Here is a 22,374-nt window from a genome sequence, read left to right on the forward strand (position 1 = left end):
GCAGATTCTGTCCTGTCTGAGCCACCACTTAACAAGGCCATGTTCAATTTAGAAGGATATTCTTAAATTCATTCTTTTCAGATTTTTACTTCACTTCAGTTCAGTAGCTCAGTCATGTCTGACTCTTTGCAACCCCAAGAACTGCAGCATGACAGGCCTCCCTGTCCATCACCAACTCCCAGAGCCTACCCAAACTCATGTCCATAGAGTCAGTGATGCCATCCAACCATCTCATCCTCTGTCATCCCCTTCTCCTCCTGCCCTCAGTCTTTCCCAGCAACAGGGTCTTTTCCGATGAGTCAGCTCTTTGCATCAGGTGGCCAAAGTATTGGAGTCTCAGCTTTAGCATCAGTCCTACCAATGAACACCCAGGACTGATCTCCTTTAGGATGAACTGGGTGGATCTCCTTGCAGTCCAAGGGACTCTCAAGAGTCTTCTCAAACACAACAGTTCAAAAGCATCAATTCTTCTGTGCTCAGCTTTCTTTATAGTCCAACTCTCACATCTATACATGACCACTGGAAAAATCATGGCCTTGACTAGACAGACCTTTGTTGACAAAGTAATGTCTCAGCTTTCTAATATGCTGTCTAGGTTGGCCATAACTTTCCTTCCAAGGAGCAAGCGTATTTTAATTTCATGGCTTCAGTCACCATCTGCAGTAATTTTGGAGCCCAGAAAAATAAAGTCAGCCACTGTTTCCACATCTATTTGCCATGAAGTGATGGGACCAGATGCCATGATCTAGTTTTCTGAATGTTGAGCTTTAAGCCAACTTTTTCACTCTCCTCTTTCACTTTCATCAAGAAGCTCTTTAGTTCTTCTTCGTTTTCTGCCATAATGGTGGTGTCATCTGCATATCTGAGGTTATTGATGTCTTTCCCAGCAATCTTGATTCCAGCTTGTGCTTCTTCCAGCCCAGCATTTCTCATGATGTACTCTGCATATAAGTTAAATAAGCAGGGTGACAATACACAGCCTTGACGTACTCCTTTTCCTATTTGGAACCAGTCTGTTGTTCCATGTCCAGTTCTAATTGTTGCTTCCTGACCTGCATACAGGTTTCTTAAGAGGCAGGTCAGGTGGTCTGGTATTCCCATCTCTTTCAGAATTTTCCACAGTTTATTGTGATCCACGCAGTCAAAGGCTTTGGCATAGTCAACAAAGCAGAAATAGATGTTTTTCTGGAACACTCTAGCTTTTTCGATGATCCAGCAAATGTTGGCAATTTGATCTCTGGTTCCTCTGCCTTTTCTAAAACCAGCTTGAACATCTGGAAGTTCGCAGTTCACATATTGCTGACGCCTGGCTTGGTGAATTTAAACATTACTTTACTAGCGTGTGAGATGAGTACAATTGTGCAGTAGTTTGAGCATTCTTTGGCATTGCCTTTCTTTGGGATTGGAATGAAAACTGACCTTTTCCAGTCCTGTGGCCACTGCTGAGTTTTCCAAATTTGCTGGCATATTGAGTGCAGCACTTTCACAGCATCATCTTTCAGGATTTGAAATAGCTCAACTGGAATTCCATCACCTCCACTAATTTTACTTAAAAATCTCATCTAAGGTTATCTTGAGTTCTATCCCAACTAGCAAAATAATGGTATGTCTTAATCTTACCCCAGCAGTAGTATGTGTATAAATAAAACATGTGTGTTTGTTAGTCACTCAGTCATGTCTGACTCTTTGTGACTCCATGAACTGTAGTCCACCAGGCTCCTCCATCCATGGAATTGTCCAGGCAAGAATACAGGAGTGGGTTGTCATTTCCTTCTCCAGCAGATCTTTTCCACCCAGATTTTGAACCCGGATCTCCCGTGTTGCAGGCATATTCTTTATCATCTAAGTCACCAGGGAAGATATATAATACATATGGTATGTGTATATAGTTTTTCATAAGCCAACTCATTTAACTTTTTGACAGTGATGATGACTAGCTATGTTTTCCTTCTTTTACAGATCACATTTTATTGACATTTTCAGAAAGCTCTTCACTAGCACAATGTGATACATTATTTTAATGCCTCTATAAGAATCCTTGTGTAATTTTAGATACTTCCTGCAAGCTATACATTTATATTTGTAAGTTCTTGTTCAAGCTGAATCACAGTCATGTGGTTCATACATATTAAAAAGCATGAAATTCCACTGATTTTATTTATATTTTAAACTAGAGATTTCATTCCATGTGTATATTTTATGAAAATGCTTACATGGTACTAGTTTAACTTAAGTAACTGGGCAATAAGTGGCCCAGTCTAGCCACTTGTTTAGGAAAATGATAGTCATTTATGATGTAGATACATTTATATGTAAGATGTAATCACAGTAAGGGTCACTAAACCTATTCCTTTCTCTGAAACTGAATTTCCAATTCATTGAGGGAGGATTTATTTAATATCTAAATGAATTCTGTAATTCTTGTAGCAGACTATTCATTGTGACAGCAAGTGGTTTCTTGGTCTGTTTAGAACAAGTCAAAATTTATGTGGTAGTGCGTGGACTAAGATGAAAAATATAGAAAAACATATGTATAGAAAATGGAGCATACGTTGTATTATGTGATCTTTCAAGTAATATGGGTCATATTATGAGTACAAGAATTAAACAAAAGCTATAGGTCTAAATTTCATATCTATACCATACTTTTAACTCGTCTTTTCTACTGTTATAATTATCCTTCTATTTCATAACAGTTGTGCCATTAAACAAATCTACTAAGAAATATTATATGATTGCTACTTGATCTAAAAAATGGCCCATTTCTAAACTGAGGTAAATTAATTCTTCTGAGAAAACTATGGATTATATTAAAGTTCCTTGATAATTATATTAATAAGGTTAATCATGGTTCATTTTATTACAGACAAGTATGGATTTCTAAACTCAACTATAGGAACGTCATCTCATTTATTTTCCCAGTACTTCATAATATCTTCCAAATGAAGATAATACAGCAATAAAATTGTTTCAATTGACTGTCCCACAATTTACATGTAGTGATAACAATCAAGTGATTTCTGTCTAATGTTTACAAAGTTTTTTTTAATAAATGCGTACTTGATCTAGCATTTTACTGTTGCAATTAATAAAATTTGATTTCAGGCCAAAGCAGAGTATGTCGAAAACCTGAAATAGAGGCTCACACTGTATTTGTTAAGTAGCAAGTGGTTCATGCGAAGAGTTGACTCATTGGAAAAGACCCTGATGCTGGGAGTGATTGGGGGCAGGAGGAGAAGGGGACAACAGAGGATGAGATGGCTGGATGGCATCACCGACTCAATGGACATGAGTTTGGGTAAACTCCGGGATTTGGTGATGGACAGGGAGGCCTGGTGTGCTGCGATTCATGGGGTCTCAAAGAGTCGGACATGACTGAGCGACTGAGCTGAACTGAACTGAAGTGGTTCATTGTTTCCTTATACCATCTCCATTATTTATTTTGAATGGCTTTTTGTTTTGAAAGCTTTGTGATTCCTTTAGCAAGAGTGACTTTTGAGCTAAAAGTTTGAAATATAAAGAGAGCGACTCATATATATCGTACCACATTATCATGTGTTTACCCCCATGTATTTTACCCCAAAGAGTTATACCTCCCTCTCCATTAACACAATCTTTTCTTTTGTTCTGAGAATTAGCATATGTTTATACTTAAAAGATTATTTTGTTAAAAACAACTAAAGTTATATCTAGGATTTTTAATCACACTTTTCAAAGGAAGGTCCCAATTAGGACATTGATCCCCTTTTAATTAAGATAAAAATTTGGTCTCTCTCTTAAATGGTTTTGTTTTCAATGGCTTTTTTTCCTGAATCAATTGTCCTGTGATAAAAAGGATTTCTGAATTGTTGTGCTCTAAGAGGCATCTATTTAAGGAAAGGCTAATATATGTTCTTTGGGTCACTCCATGAAAGAAAAAAGAATGGCTTCTAAAAATAAGTCACTGAATTCCTATTAAAATTAAAAGCATGACTCTGTTCTCTAAGATATTTTAGATCATCCAAGCCCAAGAGTGACTTGACTTTACTATCTAGATCAGATGTCAATGATAAAAGGCCTTGGACTAAATCTGGCCAGACACCTGTTTTGTATGTAAAGTTTTACTGGAACACAGAGACACTCATCTGTTTATACATTATCTGTGGCTCTTTTCATATGACCCCCAAATCCTTTTCAGAAAATTTTGTCTACCACCCAATCTTGGTTGAAGGACCAGAAATAGTACTCATTTGCCATGCACATAATCATAATATTCAAACAAACTCTCTTTATTGCTCACAAGTTATATTTTCTCTTAGTGTTATTCAAGAAAATGAGGTTTAAGAATCAATGTCATCAGACTTTAGGAATCTCTTCTGAGACATTCATCTCCTTCCCCTTTTCTTCTTAAAAGTCCTTCTCTTTCCTGTCTCCCTTTCTTTTCTTTGTTTCTCTTTCTCTTTTCTGTATGATTTCCTCTAAGTCCCTTGTATTGCATTTAAGTGTTGCTTTATTTATTGTTAGCCTAATGCATTGAATGATTTCACAGGATGGTGTGTGCCCTGGCATATTATCTTGTTGAACTATTCAATTAAATATGATAATGCTGAGCACATTGACACTTTTAAACACTTAGGTAGATGAGCAATTCACTGTGAAGTGCAGAAATATTTGAAGTCATCTGCATATCTACAAGCAATATTTTTTTATATGAGTACTTCAGGCTTCCAGTGAATGATACACATTAGGAAAAATCTACCAAGGAATTGGAATATATAAAAGACTTAAAATATATCAGGGAAATTATAATTTTTGTTTGCTGACATATGCAAAAAGAAAAATGTAAATTAAATATTAAAATGTTTCTCTAACATTCATAAAGTGATTTAAGTTTACAAAGGACTGTACTTAACTCATTTCTGTGGTGTGTATCACTATAGTCCTCAGCCTTTATCAAAAATATATCATTTAGAAGCATTTTCCTCAACTGCAATGTCAATTGTTCTGTATTATTCCATTTCATATCATTTATATTGCAATTTTTTTCATAAGTTGGGTAGTTAAATGTACCCTGAGCTACCTAGGGCATGCTTAGCTATGAAAAGAATATTTTAGAACATCTAGGACATAAAAGTAAAGAAGGTTACTGGTCAATGACATTCAGGTGACAACTGGACAAAAACAGTCCCTTAATATTGTGCTATGTATTCAAATTAAATGTCTATTTTGACTGGGAAAACTTTGTTTCTGAAAGTTATTTCCATTGGGAAGCCCTTTGTTCTATTGGAAAGGACCCATTTCTGGCAGGATAATACTAGAACAAAATTATTTTTCACTACCATGTACATAGAAATGAAAAAAGATGAGACTGTTTAGGAAATCTTCAAAATAGTTTAAACCTATTTTACTTAAAAATTTTCAAATAATCTGATTGTAACTGGTGTAATGAAATATATAGTCTTTAAGTATATAGAGTTTTATATATTTATATAAATGTTAGATATTCATGTACATATTAAAGGTCTGGACAAATAATTCCATGACTGAGAATTGGAATTGGTAAATAATTTAAAAAAATGGAAAACATTTTCCTAAGTAATCACAAAATATAAAACTTATAACACCTTATGTTTCTATTTTCAGCTTTTCAATTCTTGTTCTTAACAACCAAAAGCTCTAAGAAAATAAAAAGGAAGTAAAATGCCTATCACAGGGCTTTACAAACTATATATATATATATATATATATATATATATTTTAACTGAACCAAGTTGGTTCACTTAAAAAATCCACCTGCTATGCAGGAGACATGGGAGATGCAGGTTTGATCCCTGGGTTGGGAATATTCCCTGGAGAAGGAAATGGCAGCCCACTCCAGTTACAGTCTGTGGGGTCACAGAGTCAGACACGACTTACCAACTAAACCACAACCACATACATATGGCTATGTATGTATATATATGTGTGTGTGTGTGTGTGTATACACCTTCTTTGGCCTCCTCTCCTTTCATCCATTATTATTATCATCAATATTTGAATACAGTTATGTAGAAATAGGCATGGTATATGAAATAAAAATTTACTTGTTGAGCCTTTGATTCATAAAAATATTCTACATATATCATGATGTATCAGTGATACTCTCAGCATCATTCTAATTTTTAAAATACTGCTTTTTGTTGTAGTCTGTAATCATATTAAATACAATCATTACCTGCTCTTCTTATAAGCCTATACCATCTGCCTATTAAAGGCATACTATTTGCCCTTATTTGCTTGCTTATTTTTGAATCAGGGTCTGCTTCCTTCAAACTATTGATTTAGCCTTCATCTACAAAATGGGACCAAGAAATATCCACAATGCCTATAATTTTAGAAACCTATTCTGGATCTATCTTTATACCAGAAACAAAAAAGTAATATTACAAGCATATAATATTACAAGGCAAATTGGAAGTGGTCAAACGGGAGATGGCAACAGTGAACGTCAACATTCTAGGAATCAGCGAACTAAGATGGACAGGAATGGGTGACTTTAACTGAGATGACCTACTACTGTGGGCAAGAATCCCTTAGAAGAAATGGAGTAGACATCATAGTCAACAAAAGAGTCTGAAATGCAGTATTTGGATGCAGTCTCAAAAACGACAGAATGATCTCTGTTCATTTCCAAGGCAAACCATTCAATATCACGGTAGTCCAAGTCTATGCACGACCAGTAATGCTGAAGAAGCTGAAGTTGAACAGCTCTGTGAAGAACTACAAGACCTTTTAGAACTAACACCCAAAAGAGATGTCATTTTCAATATAGGGGACAGGAATGCAAAAGTAGGAAGTCAAGAAACACCTGGAGTGACAGGCAAATTTGGCCTTGGAGTACGGAATGAAGCAGGGCAAAGGCTAATAGAGTTTTGCAAAGAGAGTGCACTGGTCATAGCAAACACCCTCTTCCAACAACACAAGGGAAGACTCTACACATGGACATCATCAGATGGTCAACACCGAAATCAGATTGATTATATTCTTTGCAGCCAACGATGGAGAAGATCTATACAGTCAGCAGAAATAAGACCAGGAGCTGACTGTGGCTCAGATCATGAATTTCTTATTGCCAAATTCAGACTTAAACTGAAGAAAGTAGGGAAAACCATTAAACCATTCAGGTATGACCTAACTCAAATCCCTTATGACTATACAGTGGAAGTGAGAAATATATCAGAGGGACTAGATCTGATAGACAGAGTGCCTGATGAACTATGGGCGGAGGTTCATGGCATTGTACAGGAGACAGGGATCAAGACCATCCCCAAGAAAAAGAAATGCAAAAAAGCAAAATGGCTGTCTGAGGAGGCCTTACAAATAGTTATGAAAAGAAGAGAAGTGAAAAGCAAAGGAGAAAAGGAAAGATATACTCATCTGAATGTAGAGTTCCAAAGAATAGTAAGGAGAGATAAGAAAGCCTTCCTCAGTGATCAATGCAAAGAAATAGAGGAAAACAACAGAATGGTAAAGACTAGAATCTCTTCAAGAAAATTAGAGATACCAAGGAAACTTTTCATGCAAAGATGAACACAATAAAGAACAGAAATGGTATGAATCTAACAGAAGCAGAAGATATTTAGAAGAGGTGGCAAGAATACACAGAGAACTGTACAAAAAAGATCTTCATGACACAGATAATCATGATGCTGTGATCACTCACCTAGAGCCAGACATCCTGGAATGTGAAGTCAAGTGGACCTTAGGAAGCATCACTATGAACAAAGCTAGTGGAGGTGATGGAATTTCGTTGAACTATTTCAAATCCTAAAAGATGATGCTGTGGAAGTGCTGCACTCAATATGCCAGCAAATTTGGAAAACTCAGCAGTGGCCACAGGACTGGAAAAGGTCACTTTTCATTCCAATACCAAAGGCAATGCCAAAAATACTCAAACTACTGCACAATTGCACTTATCTCACACACTAGTAAAGTAATGCTCAAAATTCTCCAAGACAGGCTTCAGCAGTACGTGAACCGTGAACTTCCAGATGTTCAAGCTAGTTTTAGAAAAGGCAGAGGAACCAGAGATCAAATTGCCAATATCCACTGGATCATTGAAAGAGCAACAAAGTTCCAGAAAAGCATCTATTTCTGCTTCATTGACTATGCCAAAGCCTTTGACTGTGTGGATCACAATAAACTGTGGAAAATTCTGAAAGACATGGGAATATCAGACCACCTGACCTGCCTCTTAAGAAACCTGTATGCAGGTAAGGAAGCAACAGTTAGAACTGGACATGGAACAACAGACTGGTTCCAAATTGGGGAAGGAGTACATCAAGGCTGTATATTGTCACCCTGCTTATTTAACTTATATGCAGAGTACATCATGAGACACGCTGGGTTGGAAGAAGCACAAGCTGTAATCAAAATTTCCAGGAGAAATATCAATAACCTGAGATATGCAGATGACAACACTCTTATGGAAGAAAGTGAGGTAGAACTAAAGAGCCTCTTGATGAAAGTGAAAGAGGAGGGTGAAAAAGTTGGCTTAAAGCTCAACATTCAGAAAACTAAGATCATGGCATCTGGTCCCATCACTTCATGGCAAATAAATGTGGAAACAGTGGAAACAGTGGCTGACTTTATTTTTCTGGGCTCCAAAATCACTGCAGATGGTGACTGAAGCCATGAAATTAAAAGACACTTGCTTCTTGGAAGGAAGGTTATGACCAACCTAGACAGCATATTAAAGAGCAGAGACATTACTTTGTCAAAAAAGGTCCATCTAGTCAAGGCTGTGGTTTTTCCAGTGGTCATGTATAGATGTGAGAGTTGGACTATAGAGAAAGCTGAGCACAGAAGAATTGATACTTTTGAACTGTTGTGTTGGAGAAGACTCTTGAGAGTCCCCTGGACTGCAAGGAGATCCAACCAGTCCATCCTAAAGGAGATCAGTCCTGGGTGTTCATTGGAAGGATTGATGTTGAAGCTGAAACTCCAATACTTTGGCCACCTGATGCAAAGAGCTGACTCATTGGAAAAGACCCTGATGCTGGGAAAGATTGAGGGCAGGAGGAGAAGGGAACAACAGAGGATGAGATGGTTGGATGGCATCACTGACTCAATGCACATGAGTTTTCGTAAACTCCGGGAGTTGGTGATGGTCATGGGGCCGCAGAGTCGGACACGACTGAGCGACTGAACTGAACTGAGCAAGCATATAAACAAGAAAAAGCAAGCAAACAGCTCAGGTCCAATGGAAATTAGTTTATCCATGGAAATTAAGATGCATTGGAGAAGTTTTTTGGTAGTCAAATGAAAATGGCAAAGAATTAAACATGTACGTTGTATTTCAGTGAGTGGGAAATAAAAGGACCATTTATAGGAAACATTGTAAAACAAATGGAACAGAACCAGTATTCAAAGTCATACTTAAGAAAACTTTTCACAGCTATAAAAAGACATTTATGACGTAAGGATTCACTGTATAGTATACAAAATAGGTAAAAAGAGATGTATATTCTAGATATACTTTGAGAAATGTAATTACCAGATAATAATTTTTTTCTTTAACTTACTAATTAGTATTTAGATAAAATATAAAACGAAATGCTCTAAAATTGGGCTATCTCATATTTCTGTCTACAACATGACATGAGAGGTGGTCACTGAATTTAAAGGGTTAAAGATTATGCCATTGAAATGCCATTAAATTATGAGGAAAGGAAATATAGGCTTTTATAAATAATATCTTTAAAAATATTTTAAGAATTTAAAAATTCAGGAAATTTAAAGAGAAAACAGAAAATCCTTTTCAAAAAATAATCTTGACTATATATTGCAGCTAACTGAATGATGAAACAAAAGTCAAAACTAAAATTTGGGGAATATGAAGATAATGTCTGATGATGAGCATTGAAGAAAGTAAACACGTAGTTGAAGCTAAACTGAAAAGTAAATTTACACAGCGGTTTGGAGCACATATTCTGGGAAGACAAAATGAGATTCACTTTATGGGACCAGTTAAAAATTTTTGACCTTGGGTACTTACTTTCTCTAAGTCTCACATTACTTTTTCATAAATTGAGATATTAATGGAACCAATCTCAGAAGGCAATATAGTGATCAAATAATATATTGTGTGTCCTACATATTTCCTAGCCTAGTATTCCTAATTAACATTGTTTTAATTGTGGTGACCAAATGGTAATGGAGAATTATTCTTAAATGAAACCATATACATCAAAATAATAATGCAATCTCAAAAGTCTGGGTCTAAAATCCCAGACTGCATTACAAGAGATTAAGTGGAGTGAGGTGGGGATGGACCAATTGGCAGGAAAGAGCATGTTAAAATTATGATAATGTACTGAGCTTACATTTATTTATGAGGTTTAAAATTAGATAAATTTAAGTTTGAAATATGTTGGAAAATATTTCAGATCACATGAGAAGATATATTTAAAGACAATACAAATAGCAAAGCAGAATTTAAAAGTTAAGAAAAGTACTAACATCAGAATCATAAACTAAATAGAAAAAAAGAATAAAAATAAAGAATAAACTTTGTTAAAATACTTGGGTTTAGAGTTTTTTATATAGACACATAAAAGCTAATTTTTAAAAAGTCATAAATGTTATATAATCAAGACTGTCATGTATATCTAGAGGAATGTATGTCAAAGATGTACTTGCCTATTTATATCTGTAATGATGGAACAAGTGAGATATAAAGCCTGTTTAAAGACTATTTAAGGAAATGATTATATACTATGGTTTGATGGAAAGGTACTAGAATAAGATTGTGAGATGATATGCAAAATTGCTTAAAAGTCTTAGATGGTAGTAAAATGATAAACTTTCATGATAAATATATGAATCTTTTAGGATAAAAGTCAATTACTTCACCACCCTAAGATGTTTATAAATTAACATGTAATTTCAGAACCTGAGTCCTGCTTAATAGTAAATAATGTATCTAAGGAAGTTACATTCCCCTTGTGAATTAAATACTCCATGGGTAGGCCTGTTGTTCAGTGCATTATCTTGATACTGAAAGAACATACATTCTTTATTTTGTTTGTTTGTTTATTTTTATTAGTTGGAGGCTAATTACTTTACAATATTGTAGTGGTTTTTGTCATACATTGACATGAATCAGCCATGGATTTACATGTGTTCCCCATCCCGATCCCCCCTCCCACCTCCCTCCCCATCCCATCCCTCTGGGTCTTCCCAGTGCACCAGCCCTTAGCACTTATCTCACGCATCCAACCTTGGCTGGCGATCTGTTTTACCCTTGATAATATACATGTTTCAATGCTATTCTCTCAGATCATCCCACCCTCACCTTCTTCCATAGAGTCCAGAAGTCTGTTCTATACATCTGTGTCTCTTTTTCTGTCTTGCATATAGGGTTATCTTTACCATCCGTCTAAATTCCATATATATGCGTTAGTATACTGTATTGGTGTTTATCTTTCTGGTTTACTTCATTCTGTATAATGGGCTCCAGTTTCATCCATCTCATTAGAACTGCTTCAAATATATTCTTTTTAATGGCTGAGTAATATTCCATGGTGTATATGTACCACAGCTTCCTTATCCATTCATCTGCTGATGGGCATCTAGGTTGCTTCCATGTCCTGGCTATTATAAACAGTGCTGCGATGAACATCGGGGTGCATGTGTCTCTTTCAGATCTGGTTTCTTCGGTGTGTATGCCCAGGAGTGGGATTGCTGGGTCATATGGCAGTTCTATTTCCAGTTTTTTAAGGAATCTCCACACTGTTCTCCATAGCGGCTGTACTAGTTTGCATTCCCACCAACAGTGTAAGAGGGTTCCCTTTTCTCCACACCCTCTCCAGCATTTATTGCTTGTAGACTTTTGGATAGCAGCCATCCTGACTGTGCTGTAATGGTACCTCATTGTGGTTTTGATTTGCATTTCTCTGATAATGAGTGAGAACATACATTCTTTCCTTTGCTTTATTCCCAAGTTTTGGATAATATTTAACAGTGGATGCTACTATTATTCTCCAAACTACTACTTATTGAGTGTTTATTTCCATGTGTCTTCACTACATAGAAAAGTTAATTTTACAAAAATGCATGAAAAAGCTAGGACATCCATTTTTAAAAGTGAATTATAACTTTACTTTTTATTATTTATCAAAATAAGTTTCATGGATTATAAATGAAATGAACATTTAAAATATATTGATAAATAGTTTTAAAAGCTTGAGAAATCCTAAAGCATGGATTTGATTACCTAAAAGTTTACAACATTAAAAGTGCCACAATTATATTTAAAAAGAGAATACTAAGAACAAATATAATAGTGTGTTGATACTTTTCATAAAATCTCATGACTTTTAGTTAATGTTCCAATAAAATATTATTAAAACTGTGAAAAATTCTTCAAGAGATGTGAATAACAGACCACCTGGCCTGCCTCCTGATAAACCTGTATGCAGATTAAGAAGCAACAGTTAAAACTGGACATGGAACAACAGACTGGTTCCAAATAGGGAAAGGAGTTCATCAAGGCTGTATATTGTCACCCTGCTTATTTAACTTATATGCAGCATACATCATGCGAAATGCCAGGCTGGATGAAGCACAAGCTGGAATCAAGACTGCTGGGAGAAATATCAATAACCTCAGATATGCAGATGACACCACCCTTATAGCAGAAAGCAAAGAAGAACTGAAGAGCCTCTTGATGAAAGTGAAAGAGGAGAGTGAAAAAGTTGGCTTAAAACTCAACATTCAGAAAACTGAGATCATGGCCTCCGGTCCCATCACTTCATGGCAAATAGATGGGGAAACAATGAAAACAGTGACAGACTTAATTTTCTTGGGCTCCAAAATCACTGCAGATGATGAGTGCAGCCATGAAATTAAAAGCTGCTTGCTCCTTGCAAGAAAATCTAGGACCAATCAGACAACATATTAAAAAGCAGAGACATTACTTTGCCAACAAAGGTCCATCTAGTCAAAGCTATGTTTTTTCCAGTAATCATGTATGGATGTGAGAGTTAAACTATAAAGAAAGCTGAGTCCTTTTTGAACTGTGGTGTTGGAGAAGACTCTTGAGAGTCCCTTGGACTGCAAGGAGATCCAACCAGTCCATCCTAAAGGAGATCAGTCCGGAGTGTTCATTGGAAGGACTGATGCTGAAGCTGAAACTCCAATACTTTGGCCACCACATGCGAAGAGCTAACTCATTGGAAAAGACCCTGATGCTGGGAAAGATTGAGGGCAGGAGAAGAAGGGGATGACCGAGGATGAGATGGTTGGATGGCATCATCGACTCGATGGACATAGGTTTGGGTAAACTCCGGGAGTTGGTGATGGACAGGGAGGCCTGACATGCTGCGGTTCATGGGGTCACAAAGTCAGACACGACTGAGCAACTGAACTGAATTGAACTGGCCAGCAGAATCATGCAATCAAGGAGAATCTCTCAAATAGTGTCTGCAAATACCAAGGACCCAGATATACCAACACTACAATAGCTCCCTTCTGAGAGATGTGAACCCTCTGGACTGTGGCAGAGGGATAGTGGGTGGATAGTGCTCACCATCTGACATCTCAGGAAAGGTTTACCACTGGCTATTAGATGTATGTTTAATTAGAAGCCTCCCCTTCAGGCTGTAGCTATGATGTTAAGATAATAAGCCTTTTCCAGAAAGACTGAGCTCCTGGGACTGCTGCCTTTTGTTGTGCCCTGGGGGTGGTAGTTGTTTAAGAAGTCTTTCAGTGTTGATTATAGTCCTGTGAGACATGTAAGTATAAGCCCCACTGACCACCAGAGCTAGGTGATATAGATGTGCCCCTTCTAGCAGTCACGAAAATCAGGGTACTAGAGAAGGATATAAACTCTTTTGTGTAAGATACTAGCAATCTGGAGTGAGGCAGAGGGAGAGTGGAAATACTGAATTAACCAGCCTCTGTTATCTTAGAGCCCCTCCTTCAGCCCATACAATGTGCCAAACCAGAAGCCGGCCCCTTTAGGCCAAAGCTCCTAGACAAGCACGTGAGCCTTTTCCTCAGAAAGATTGGAGTGTGTTTCAGTTTGCTATCTCCACAGTGCCCTGGGAGTATAGTGAGTCACGCTATCACTCCAATTGTTACACTGCCATGAGACCAAGAAGGACAAGTCCCTGTGGTCTCCAGAGCCAAGCAATCAAGGGGCATTCCCTGGGCGGCAGTCACAAAAACAGGGCATCAAACATGAGTAGCAGCTTCCTGCTGGGAGGTATTGGTATTCTGGAACATGGCAGAAGAGAGTGCAAAGATGCTACCCACCAGCTGAACTGAGGCAGGGGGGAAGTAAAATGATGCCACTTGATGAAAAAAATGTAAATGAAACAAGGAAAAGAGAGAAAAAAAATTAAAAAAAAATGAATAAAAGAGAAAAAGGAAAGGAAAAAAAAAGAAAATAAAAAATGGAAGAAAATGATGGCACTTGCCCTAGCTTTCGTTAAGCAGAGAGAGAGCACGGAAGATGGTACCTGCCAATTGGAGCATAGATACAGCACCCATGGAAAGGAAAAAAAACGGTGTCTGCTGGCTTTAGCAAGGCCTTCAGGCACCTTCAGGTATTGAGAAAGTGGGAAGATGTCACCCACCAGCTTCTGTCCCTGTAGAGTATCCTAGCAGGCACCTGCCCCTTAGACAATTGCTTTAAATTTGGAAAACAAGTCTCTTTCCGTAAAGTCTGGGCACCTTTCAAAAGACTGCTTCTGCACCGGATCCTACTGTGAGTTAGTTTGTTCATGGGCCCTCTAAGGGTCATTCTTCAGTTTACCATGTGGGCTATGAGCTCCACGGGTCATCAAAGCCAGAGGTTTTGGGCTCTTGTCTCTCTTGCTGTTCTCAGAAGTTAGGGAGCCAGATTTTGGGTATAAGCATTTTGATCCTCAGGGAGAAGTTCTGGGCTTTGAGCTCCCTCCCAGTTTTAAATCACTGCACTAGGGATGGGGTTTATGATGAGATTATTATGTCTTAAACTTTCCTGCCCACTTCCATTTGGTTCTCCTCTCTTTGCTGACATGAAGTGGTTACTCTGCTAGGTTTTAGGGTTTAAGAGTTAACTGTTCCATATATAGCTATAGATTTGGTGTCTGTGGAAAGTGGTGAGATGTGGATTTTTCTGTCTTCATCTTGAACTGAGAACAGTGTGTAATTTTTAAATTACTAATTCCATCTTCTCTTGTTACAGGCCTATTTAAATTTGCTGTGTCTTACTGAGTGAACTTCAGTAATTTGTGTCTTTCAGTAATTTCTGTAGTGACACCTTTCCCACCATAAGTTTTTTTTTTTCCCACGGTAAGTTTTTAAATTATGGTGTATAATGGTGTATAGTTTTCATAGCATTTTATAATGCTATAATGTATTTCCTAAGATTGTTAATGATGTTCTCTCTGTAATTCCTGAATTTATGAATTTGAGTCTTATTTTTCTTGATCAATATAGCTAAATTTTTTTTACCAACTATTGGTTTTTTCTGGAACTACCTTTTGGTTTGGCTGAATTTCTCTTCTCTACTAAATTTAGTTCTGCTCAGTTTTCAATTCTTTCTCTCTGCTTACATTCATTTTAGTTTTTTTTTCTAGTTTTAAATATGAACAGTTAGGTTGTTGATTTAATATCATTCTTTTTAAAACTTATTAATATACTTTACTTTTTGGAGAAGCTTTGGGTTCACAGCAAAACTGAGTGGAAAATGCAGAGAGTTTACCACCTAGTCCATCTTCTCTCCCCATCCCACCCACAACCTCTGCCACCACCAAAAAATGTGACACATTGGTTACAAGCAATGAACCAATACTGCTAAGTCATTATCAATCAAGTTTCATAAAACCAAAAAAATAGAGAGACGTATCATATCTGTGGGTCAGGAGATTTAATTTTATTAAGATGTCAGTTTTCTACTAACTGCCCTATACGATCTATACAATCCCAATGAAGATCCCAATAGGCTTCTTTGTAGAAATTAACAAATAAATTCTAAAATCCATATGAAAATGCAAATACCATAAAGCAACAAAAACGATTTGAAACAGAGGAATGAAATTGAAAACTAATTCTACCTAATTATAAAACAAATAGTTTCATTTAATATTTTAAGGAAATTTGTTCTTGCTTACTTCTTGACCTGCATACAGATTTCTCAGGAAGCAGGTAAGATGGTCTCATATTCCCATCTCTTTAAGAATTTTCCACAGTTTGCTGTGATCCACACAGTCAAAGACTTTAGCATAGTCAATAAAGCAGAAGTAGATGTTCTTCTGGAACTCTCTTGCTTTTTCAATGATCCAACAGATGATGGCAATTTGATCTCTGGTTCCTATGACGTTTCTAAATCCAGCTTGAACATTTGGAAGTTCACAGATCACATACTATTGAAGCCTGGCTTGGAGAATTATGGCATTACTTTGGTACTATGTGAGATGAGTACAATTGTGCGGTAGTTTGAACATTCTTTGGCATTGCCGTTCTTTGGGATTGGAATGAAAACTGACTTTTTCCAGTCCTGTGGCCACTGCTGAGTTTTCCAAATTTGCTGGGATACTGAGTGCATCACTTTCACAGTATCATCTTTTAGGATTTGAAATAGCTCAACTGGAATTGCTTCGCTTCCACTAGTTTTGTAGTGATGCTTCCTAAGGCCCAATAGAATTCACATACCAGGATGTCTGGCTCTAGGTGAGTGATCACACCATCGTGATTATCTGGGTCATGAAAATCTTTTTTGTATAGTTCATCTGTGTATTCCTGCCACCTCTTCTTAGTATCTTCTACTTCTGTTAGGTCCATACCATTTCTGTCCTTTATATACCAGACCACCTTACATGCCTCCTGATAAATCTGTATGCAGATCAAGAAGCAACAGTTAAAACTGGATATGGAATAACAGGCTGGTTCCAAATCGGGAAAGAAGTTTGTCAAGGCAGTATATTGTCACCCTGCTTGTTTAACTTATATGCAGAGTACATCATGAGAAATGCTGGGCTGGATGAGCACAAGCTGGAATCAAGATTGCCAGGAGAAATATCAATAATCTCAGATATTCAGATAATGTCACCCTTATGGCAGAAAGTGAAGAAGAAATAAAGAGCCTTTTGATGACAGTGAAAGAAGAGAGTGAAAAAGTTGGCTTAAAACTCAACATTCAGAAAACTAAGATCGTGGCATCTAATCACATCACTTTATGGCAAATAGATGGGGAAACAGTGGAAACAGTGAGAAACTTGTGTCCGACTCTTTGCGACCTTATAGACTATAGCCCACCAGACTCTTCTGTCACTGGGATTCTCCAGGCAAGAATACTGGAGTGGGTTACCATGCCCTCCTCCTGGGGCTCTTCCCAACCCAGGGATCAAACCTGTGTCTCTTAATCTCCTGCTTGGCAAGCAGGTTCTTTACCACTAGGACCACCTGGGAAGCCCCACTTATCTATATCAGAATAAAATTATCTTTACAAGTTTATAAAGAAAATATGTTACCTTTGTTTAAAAATAACCTTAGACACTGTCTGAAAATTCATGACTAATACCAGTCTCACTTTTCCTAAAATTTCATTGAAACTGATCAACTTTATTTTTCATGCTCCCTAATAGTAGCTGTTAATACTCTCTGATTATAAAAACAGATGATATATATGAATGGTGTAAAGAAAAGCAATATTTTCTACTCTGTCTGAGATAATGTACACTCTTGTCTATGCTGTTCAGTAGGCCTGGCACCTATTGGTCACAATTTAAATTTTTTATTTTTAAATACTTTTGTTCCAGTATTTTTAAAAACCATTTTGATTAGAACTGTTATGCCATGAGCTATTCAATAACCTTTGTTTTTTAAAGAAAGAAAAAATGTAACATCAGTGGTAGCTGACCTAGATGCTAAAATGATGATACAATATTTATATTATAAGAAGTGTCCTCTATAATGCAATTCACTCTTTGACCATTTGTCCATATATTAACATTGCTGGGTGACACTGAAGCCCTTTCTACACTTAACACTCAGCAATTTAAGCTTTGGCTCAATCTGTGTAGGCAGAGACTGGAAGGAGTTATCAGATGCTGATGGGTTGTTGGGGAGACAGGAACTTATAAAAGAAGAAAAGGATGGAAGCTAGGTCACTGTTCATGCTGTGCCCTGGACATTATTCTAAATCAAAAGAAGTTGCTGAATTTCTGACCTCTACATAGAGACAGAGATAAACCTTAAAATTTTATTTTATTGTGAAAACTTGAAAATTGAAAGCAGGAATGATAAAGGCAGGCGTAGACTAACATTCAAGAAAAAGATTGGTGTTTCTAAATTATCTTTGGTTATCTCTTGCAATGTATGCCATCAAATTTATATAACAGAGAGGTCACAAAGGTCATTTGCTTAAATTTTAATTGGAGACTTAAGAACATATCTCTAATTTTTCATATATATAAATGATGATTTAAAAATTGCTGAAATATGCTCTTTTACTGAGCTAAAATGAAATATATTTCATTTTGAAAGGGGCCAGAATGTAGAAAAGTTTTGCTTTAAATAGTGATCAAATATTAATAGATCATTTCATATTTAACACATAAAAATAAACTGCCTTTAACATGTTTTATGGTGATCAAAGTTTTGATGGTGGAACTGACTTTGATGTTTAGACCTTTATAATGAGCATCAGTCAGTTCAGTCGCTCAGTCGTGTCCAACTCTTTGTGACCCCATGAATCGCAGCACGCGAGGCCTCCCTGTCCATCACCAACTCCCGGAGTCCACCCAAACCCGTGTTCATCGGGTCGGTGATGCCATCCAACCATCTCATTTTCTGTCATCCCCTTCTCCTCCTGCCCCCAGTCATTCCCAGAATTAGGGTCTTTTCCAATGAGTCAGCTCTTTGCATCAGGTGGCCAAAGTATTGGAGTCTCAGTTTCAGCATCAGTCCTTCCAATGAACACCCAGGACTGATCTCCTTTAGGATGGACTGGTTAGATCTCCTTGCAGTCCGAGGGACTCTCAAGAGTCTTCCCCAACACCACAGTTCAAAAGCATCAGTTCTTCGGTGCTCAGCTTTCTTCACTGTCCAACTCTCACATCCATACATGACCACTGGAAAAACCATACCCTTGACTAGATGGACCTCTGTTGGCGAAGTAATGTCTCTGCTTTTAAATATGCTATCCAGGTTGGTCATAACTTTCCTTCCAAGGAGTAAGCGTCTTTTAATTTCATGGCTGCAGTCACCATCTGCAGTGATTTTGGAGCCCCCCAAAATAAAATCTGACACTGTTTCCACTGTTTCCCCATCTATTTCCCATGAAGTGATTTAACATTGAAATAACCTTTTATAACAGTTCATTGAGTTTATTGAGCAGTTCACATACTGATTTAATATTCCTTTGCTTTGGTATATGTGTGAGTGTTTTTCTACAGTTGACCATGTATAAACTTTTTTTTTAAAGCTCCTGGCAGTGTTAAAACTCTTATCTATTGAAGACTCATATACTATACACTAGTTCTTAATTTATCATTAAATACCTTTATTAACCCAATGTCGGAATTTAAGAATTTCAGCACTAACTTGAGAGAGTTTATTATTTAAAAAAAAAAAGACATCTTAAAGATGAAACATTCCATATGTCTTTTGTCTTGTTTTTATTTCTTGTATTTCTTTGATGCCATGCACCAGTTCTGGCTCTCTGAGAGCCAGACACAAAATGAGAGTGACATGTTGAGTACATGGATATCAAGGATGTGGTTTCCTTAGCAACAGGAAGCATGTAAAAGCCCTCAGAACTTCCTTTCCTACTCCTGGGACATCTCAGAGTTTCAGGTACCATAAATCCTAATGAAGATGACGTCTATAAAAGACAGCACAAACATTAAAGCATTATAATGTAGAAATGACCCCAGTTTTTCTCACAGGGACGAGTTAGTTGTTTATAATCCACCCTCTTCCTGAGAACAGTTTAGTGGTGGTCTAAGCCAAGGGAGAAACAACACTTATAGAGCTTATATTCTCTAAAAGTAGAAGCTACATTAAGTTTTATGGATTTATACACATCTATAGAATTTGAAGTTCTTAGGTTTTGAAAAATTTGTTAGATTAGCATTAATTTTAATTCATTGAGTAATAAAATGTATTAAGATTCTGAATTACTATAAAAATGACTTTGGAAGAAAAGTAGATTTGTTCTTACAGATAGTTGAACTATGAGAATTTGATCTGTCACTGGGGAAGAAAGCCCTTCTTGAAGTTTGCCAAAGTAAAAATAAGATTTCTCTTTAGCAATCAAATGCTGCTTTCAACCCTACTGGCTATCTCTGAAAGAGTCTTGTTTGTGTTTTAATGTTCTTAATCTGTCTATTTTACCAAGTTAATTTGTTATTGCTTTCTCTTGCTGATATTTTTGTTTGTCATGATATCTGTGTTTTCTTCTAGTTGAAAAAAGACTAGTAATAATTCTCCATAGGTGAAGTCTCTCTCTCTCATTCTCTTTACCTCTTTCTTTTTGTCTGATTGTATATGAAATGGTCCATGCCACTCACACACATGAAGTGAATTGACCCTTTTCCTCTGTGAAAAATAATTTGGTTTTTTAATTTGTTAAACAGTGTGGTATATTTGAACGTTTGATTTCTCTTATGACTTGAATTTTAGCCAACAAACACCCTAATTGTTAGAAGATTCAGTGGTGAATCAACTATGATCTAGCACTTTTTGACAAGTCTTTACGACAAATTGAACCTGATATTTCAGAGTTTAATAGATATGTTTACTTTCTATTCATCTAAACTTTTTGAGTTTTCACCTTATAGAAGTTAAAGCAAAGTGCCTAGGACCTATTATCCTGAATCTCATCAGAAATCTCCTCACTGATTTATTACTTATGTTATGCTATCAGGATTTATGGAAGATCAATACAAGAATCACCTACTTGAAATACAGTCTCTGTCTTTACAAAACTTAGCTTCAAAATTTTAGCCATTTGTTGTTGTACAACAAATCATACAATAGATTTTTTTCTTAATTTAGATTCAGAAATTTTCATCTCTGTCAATTTATTTGTGTATGTCTTTTGTCAGTAAATGACAATGGTATAAGTCGATATTTTTTTAAAATGTTAGCCCTCAGAGATTGTAAACAGTTTGGTGAGTTGTGATATCACTTGTTGAGTATATACTATATAGCAGACCCATTTCTAAGTATCTTATGCATGTTGATCCTAGGTCTCACAACTACCCTAGGAGATTGGAGCTGTTCTTATCTCCATTTTACAGAGGAGAATATTGAGATAAAAAGAGGGACACACATGTTGTAAGTAGGAGCCAGGACCTAGATTAAGACATTGTGACTGTTGGGATTGTTTTTTAAAGACCAGCCACCTTCCTGTGAGGTAGTGATGAAGTGAGCCCTCCTTCTCTTTTCTGCTTCTGAGTCTGAGAGGCACCACCACACAGCACAGAGATTCTGAAATCTCTGTTTCTGAACCAGCAGAAGCATCATGTGAGAACTTGTTCAAAATGCACATTCTTGGGCCCCAACCAAGACGTCCTGAATCAGAAACTTGAGGTAGGAGGTCTGCAATGCATGTTTCAGGAAACACTCCAAAGGATTCTGTTGCACTTAAACATCTAAAAACCAATGGCCTATAAGAAAGAATAAGAGAATTTTGGTAGTTAAATGTCTCTGAATTCAAGTCCTGCACCCACTGCTCTGTAGTTGTTAAGATTTGAATGAATTAGTTAATCTTTCTCAGTTGACTTCTTGATAAATGAAACCAAGATAATGTCTGTTGGATTTTTCGTGAAGAATTAGCCATTAGTTGCTATTCAGTTTTACTCTTTATCATCATACTTAATATTATATATTGATCTTGTGTTTAAAATATATAGTATTAAATAAATACAACAATCAAGTTCAGCACCATATATAATAAATCACATACACTGAGTACTATGTAAAATTTTCATATATTCTCACATTTGTAAGTGATTATGTATCTAAGATTTTAAAATTATATATATATGTATAGTTTTATAGCAAACTATGATATTTCCATTTTATCAAATTAAGAAATCATTATTATCACCATCATAGAAAATGGAACCTTACAAGCAGGTGTTTTCATACATGCCTCTTACGTTCTATTTTCAGTCTTGGCTAAACAGAGATAATTTTATATATGAATATTTGCATTTTTGGTTAGCATCTCTTACCATTGAGTGAAAAAGTTAGAAAGCACTAGATTTCTAATGCATTTCATCCATTTATAGTGGTAAATCAAAATCATAATCTTTCCTATCCTATCCTATCCTATCCCAGGAGGTACTGGGATATAACATTTCAGGCATGAATAGATGAATCGGTGTTTTACATCTGGCTATTGGTATAACTTAG

This window comes from Cervus canadensis, chromosome 20 (genome assembly GCF_019320065.1).
Source record: "Cervus canadensis isolate Bull #8, Minnesota chromosome 20, ASM1932006v1, whole genome shotgun sequence".
NCBI lineage: Eukaryota > Metazoa > Chordata > Mammalia > Artiodactyla > Cervidae > Cervus > Cervus canadensis.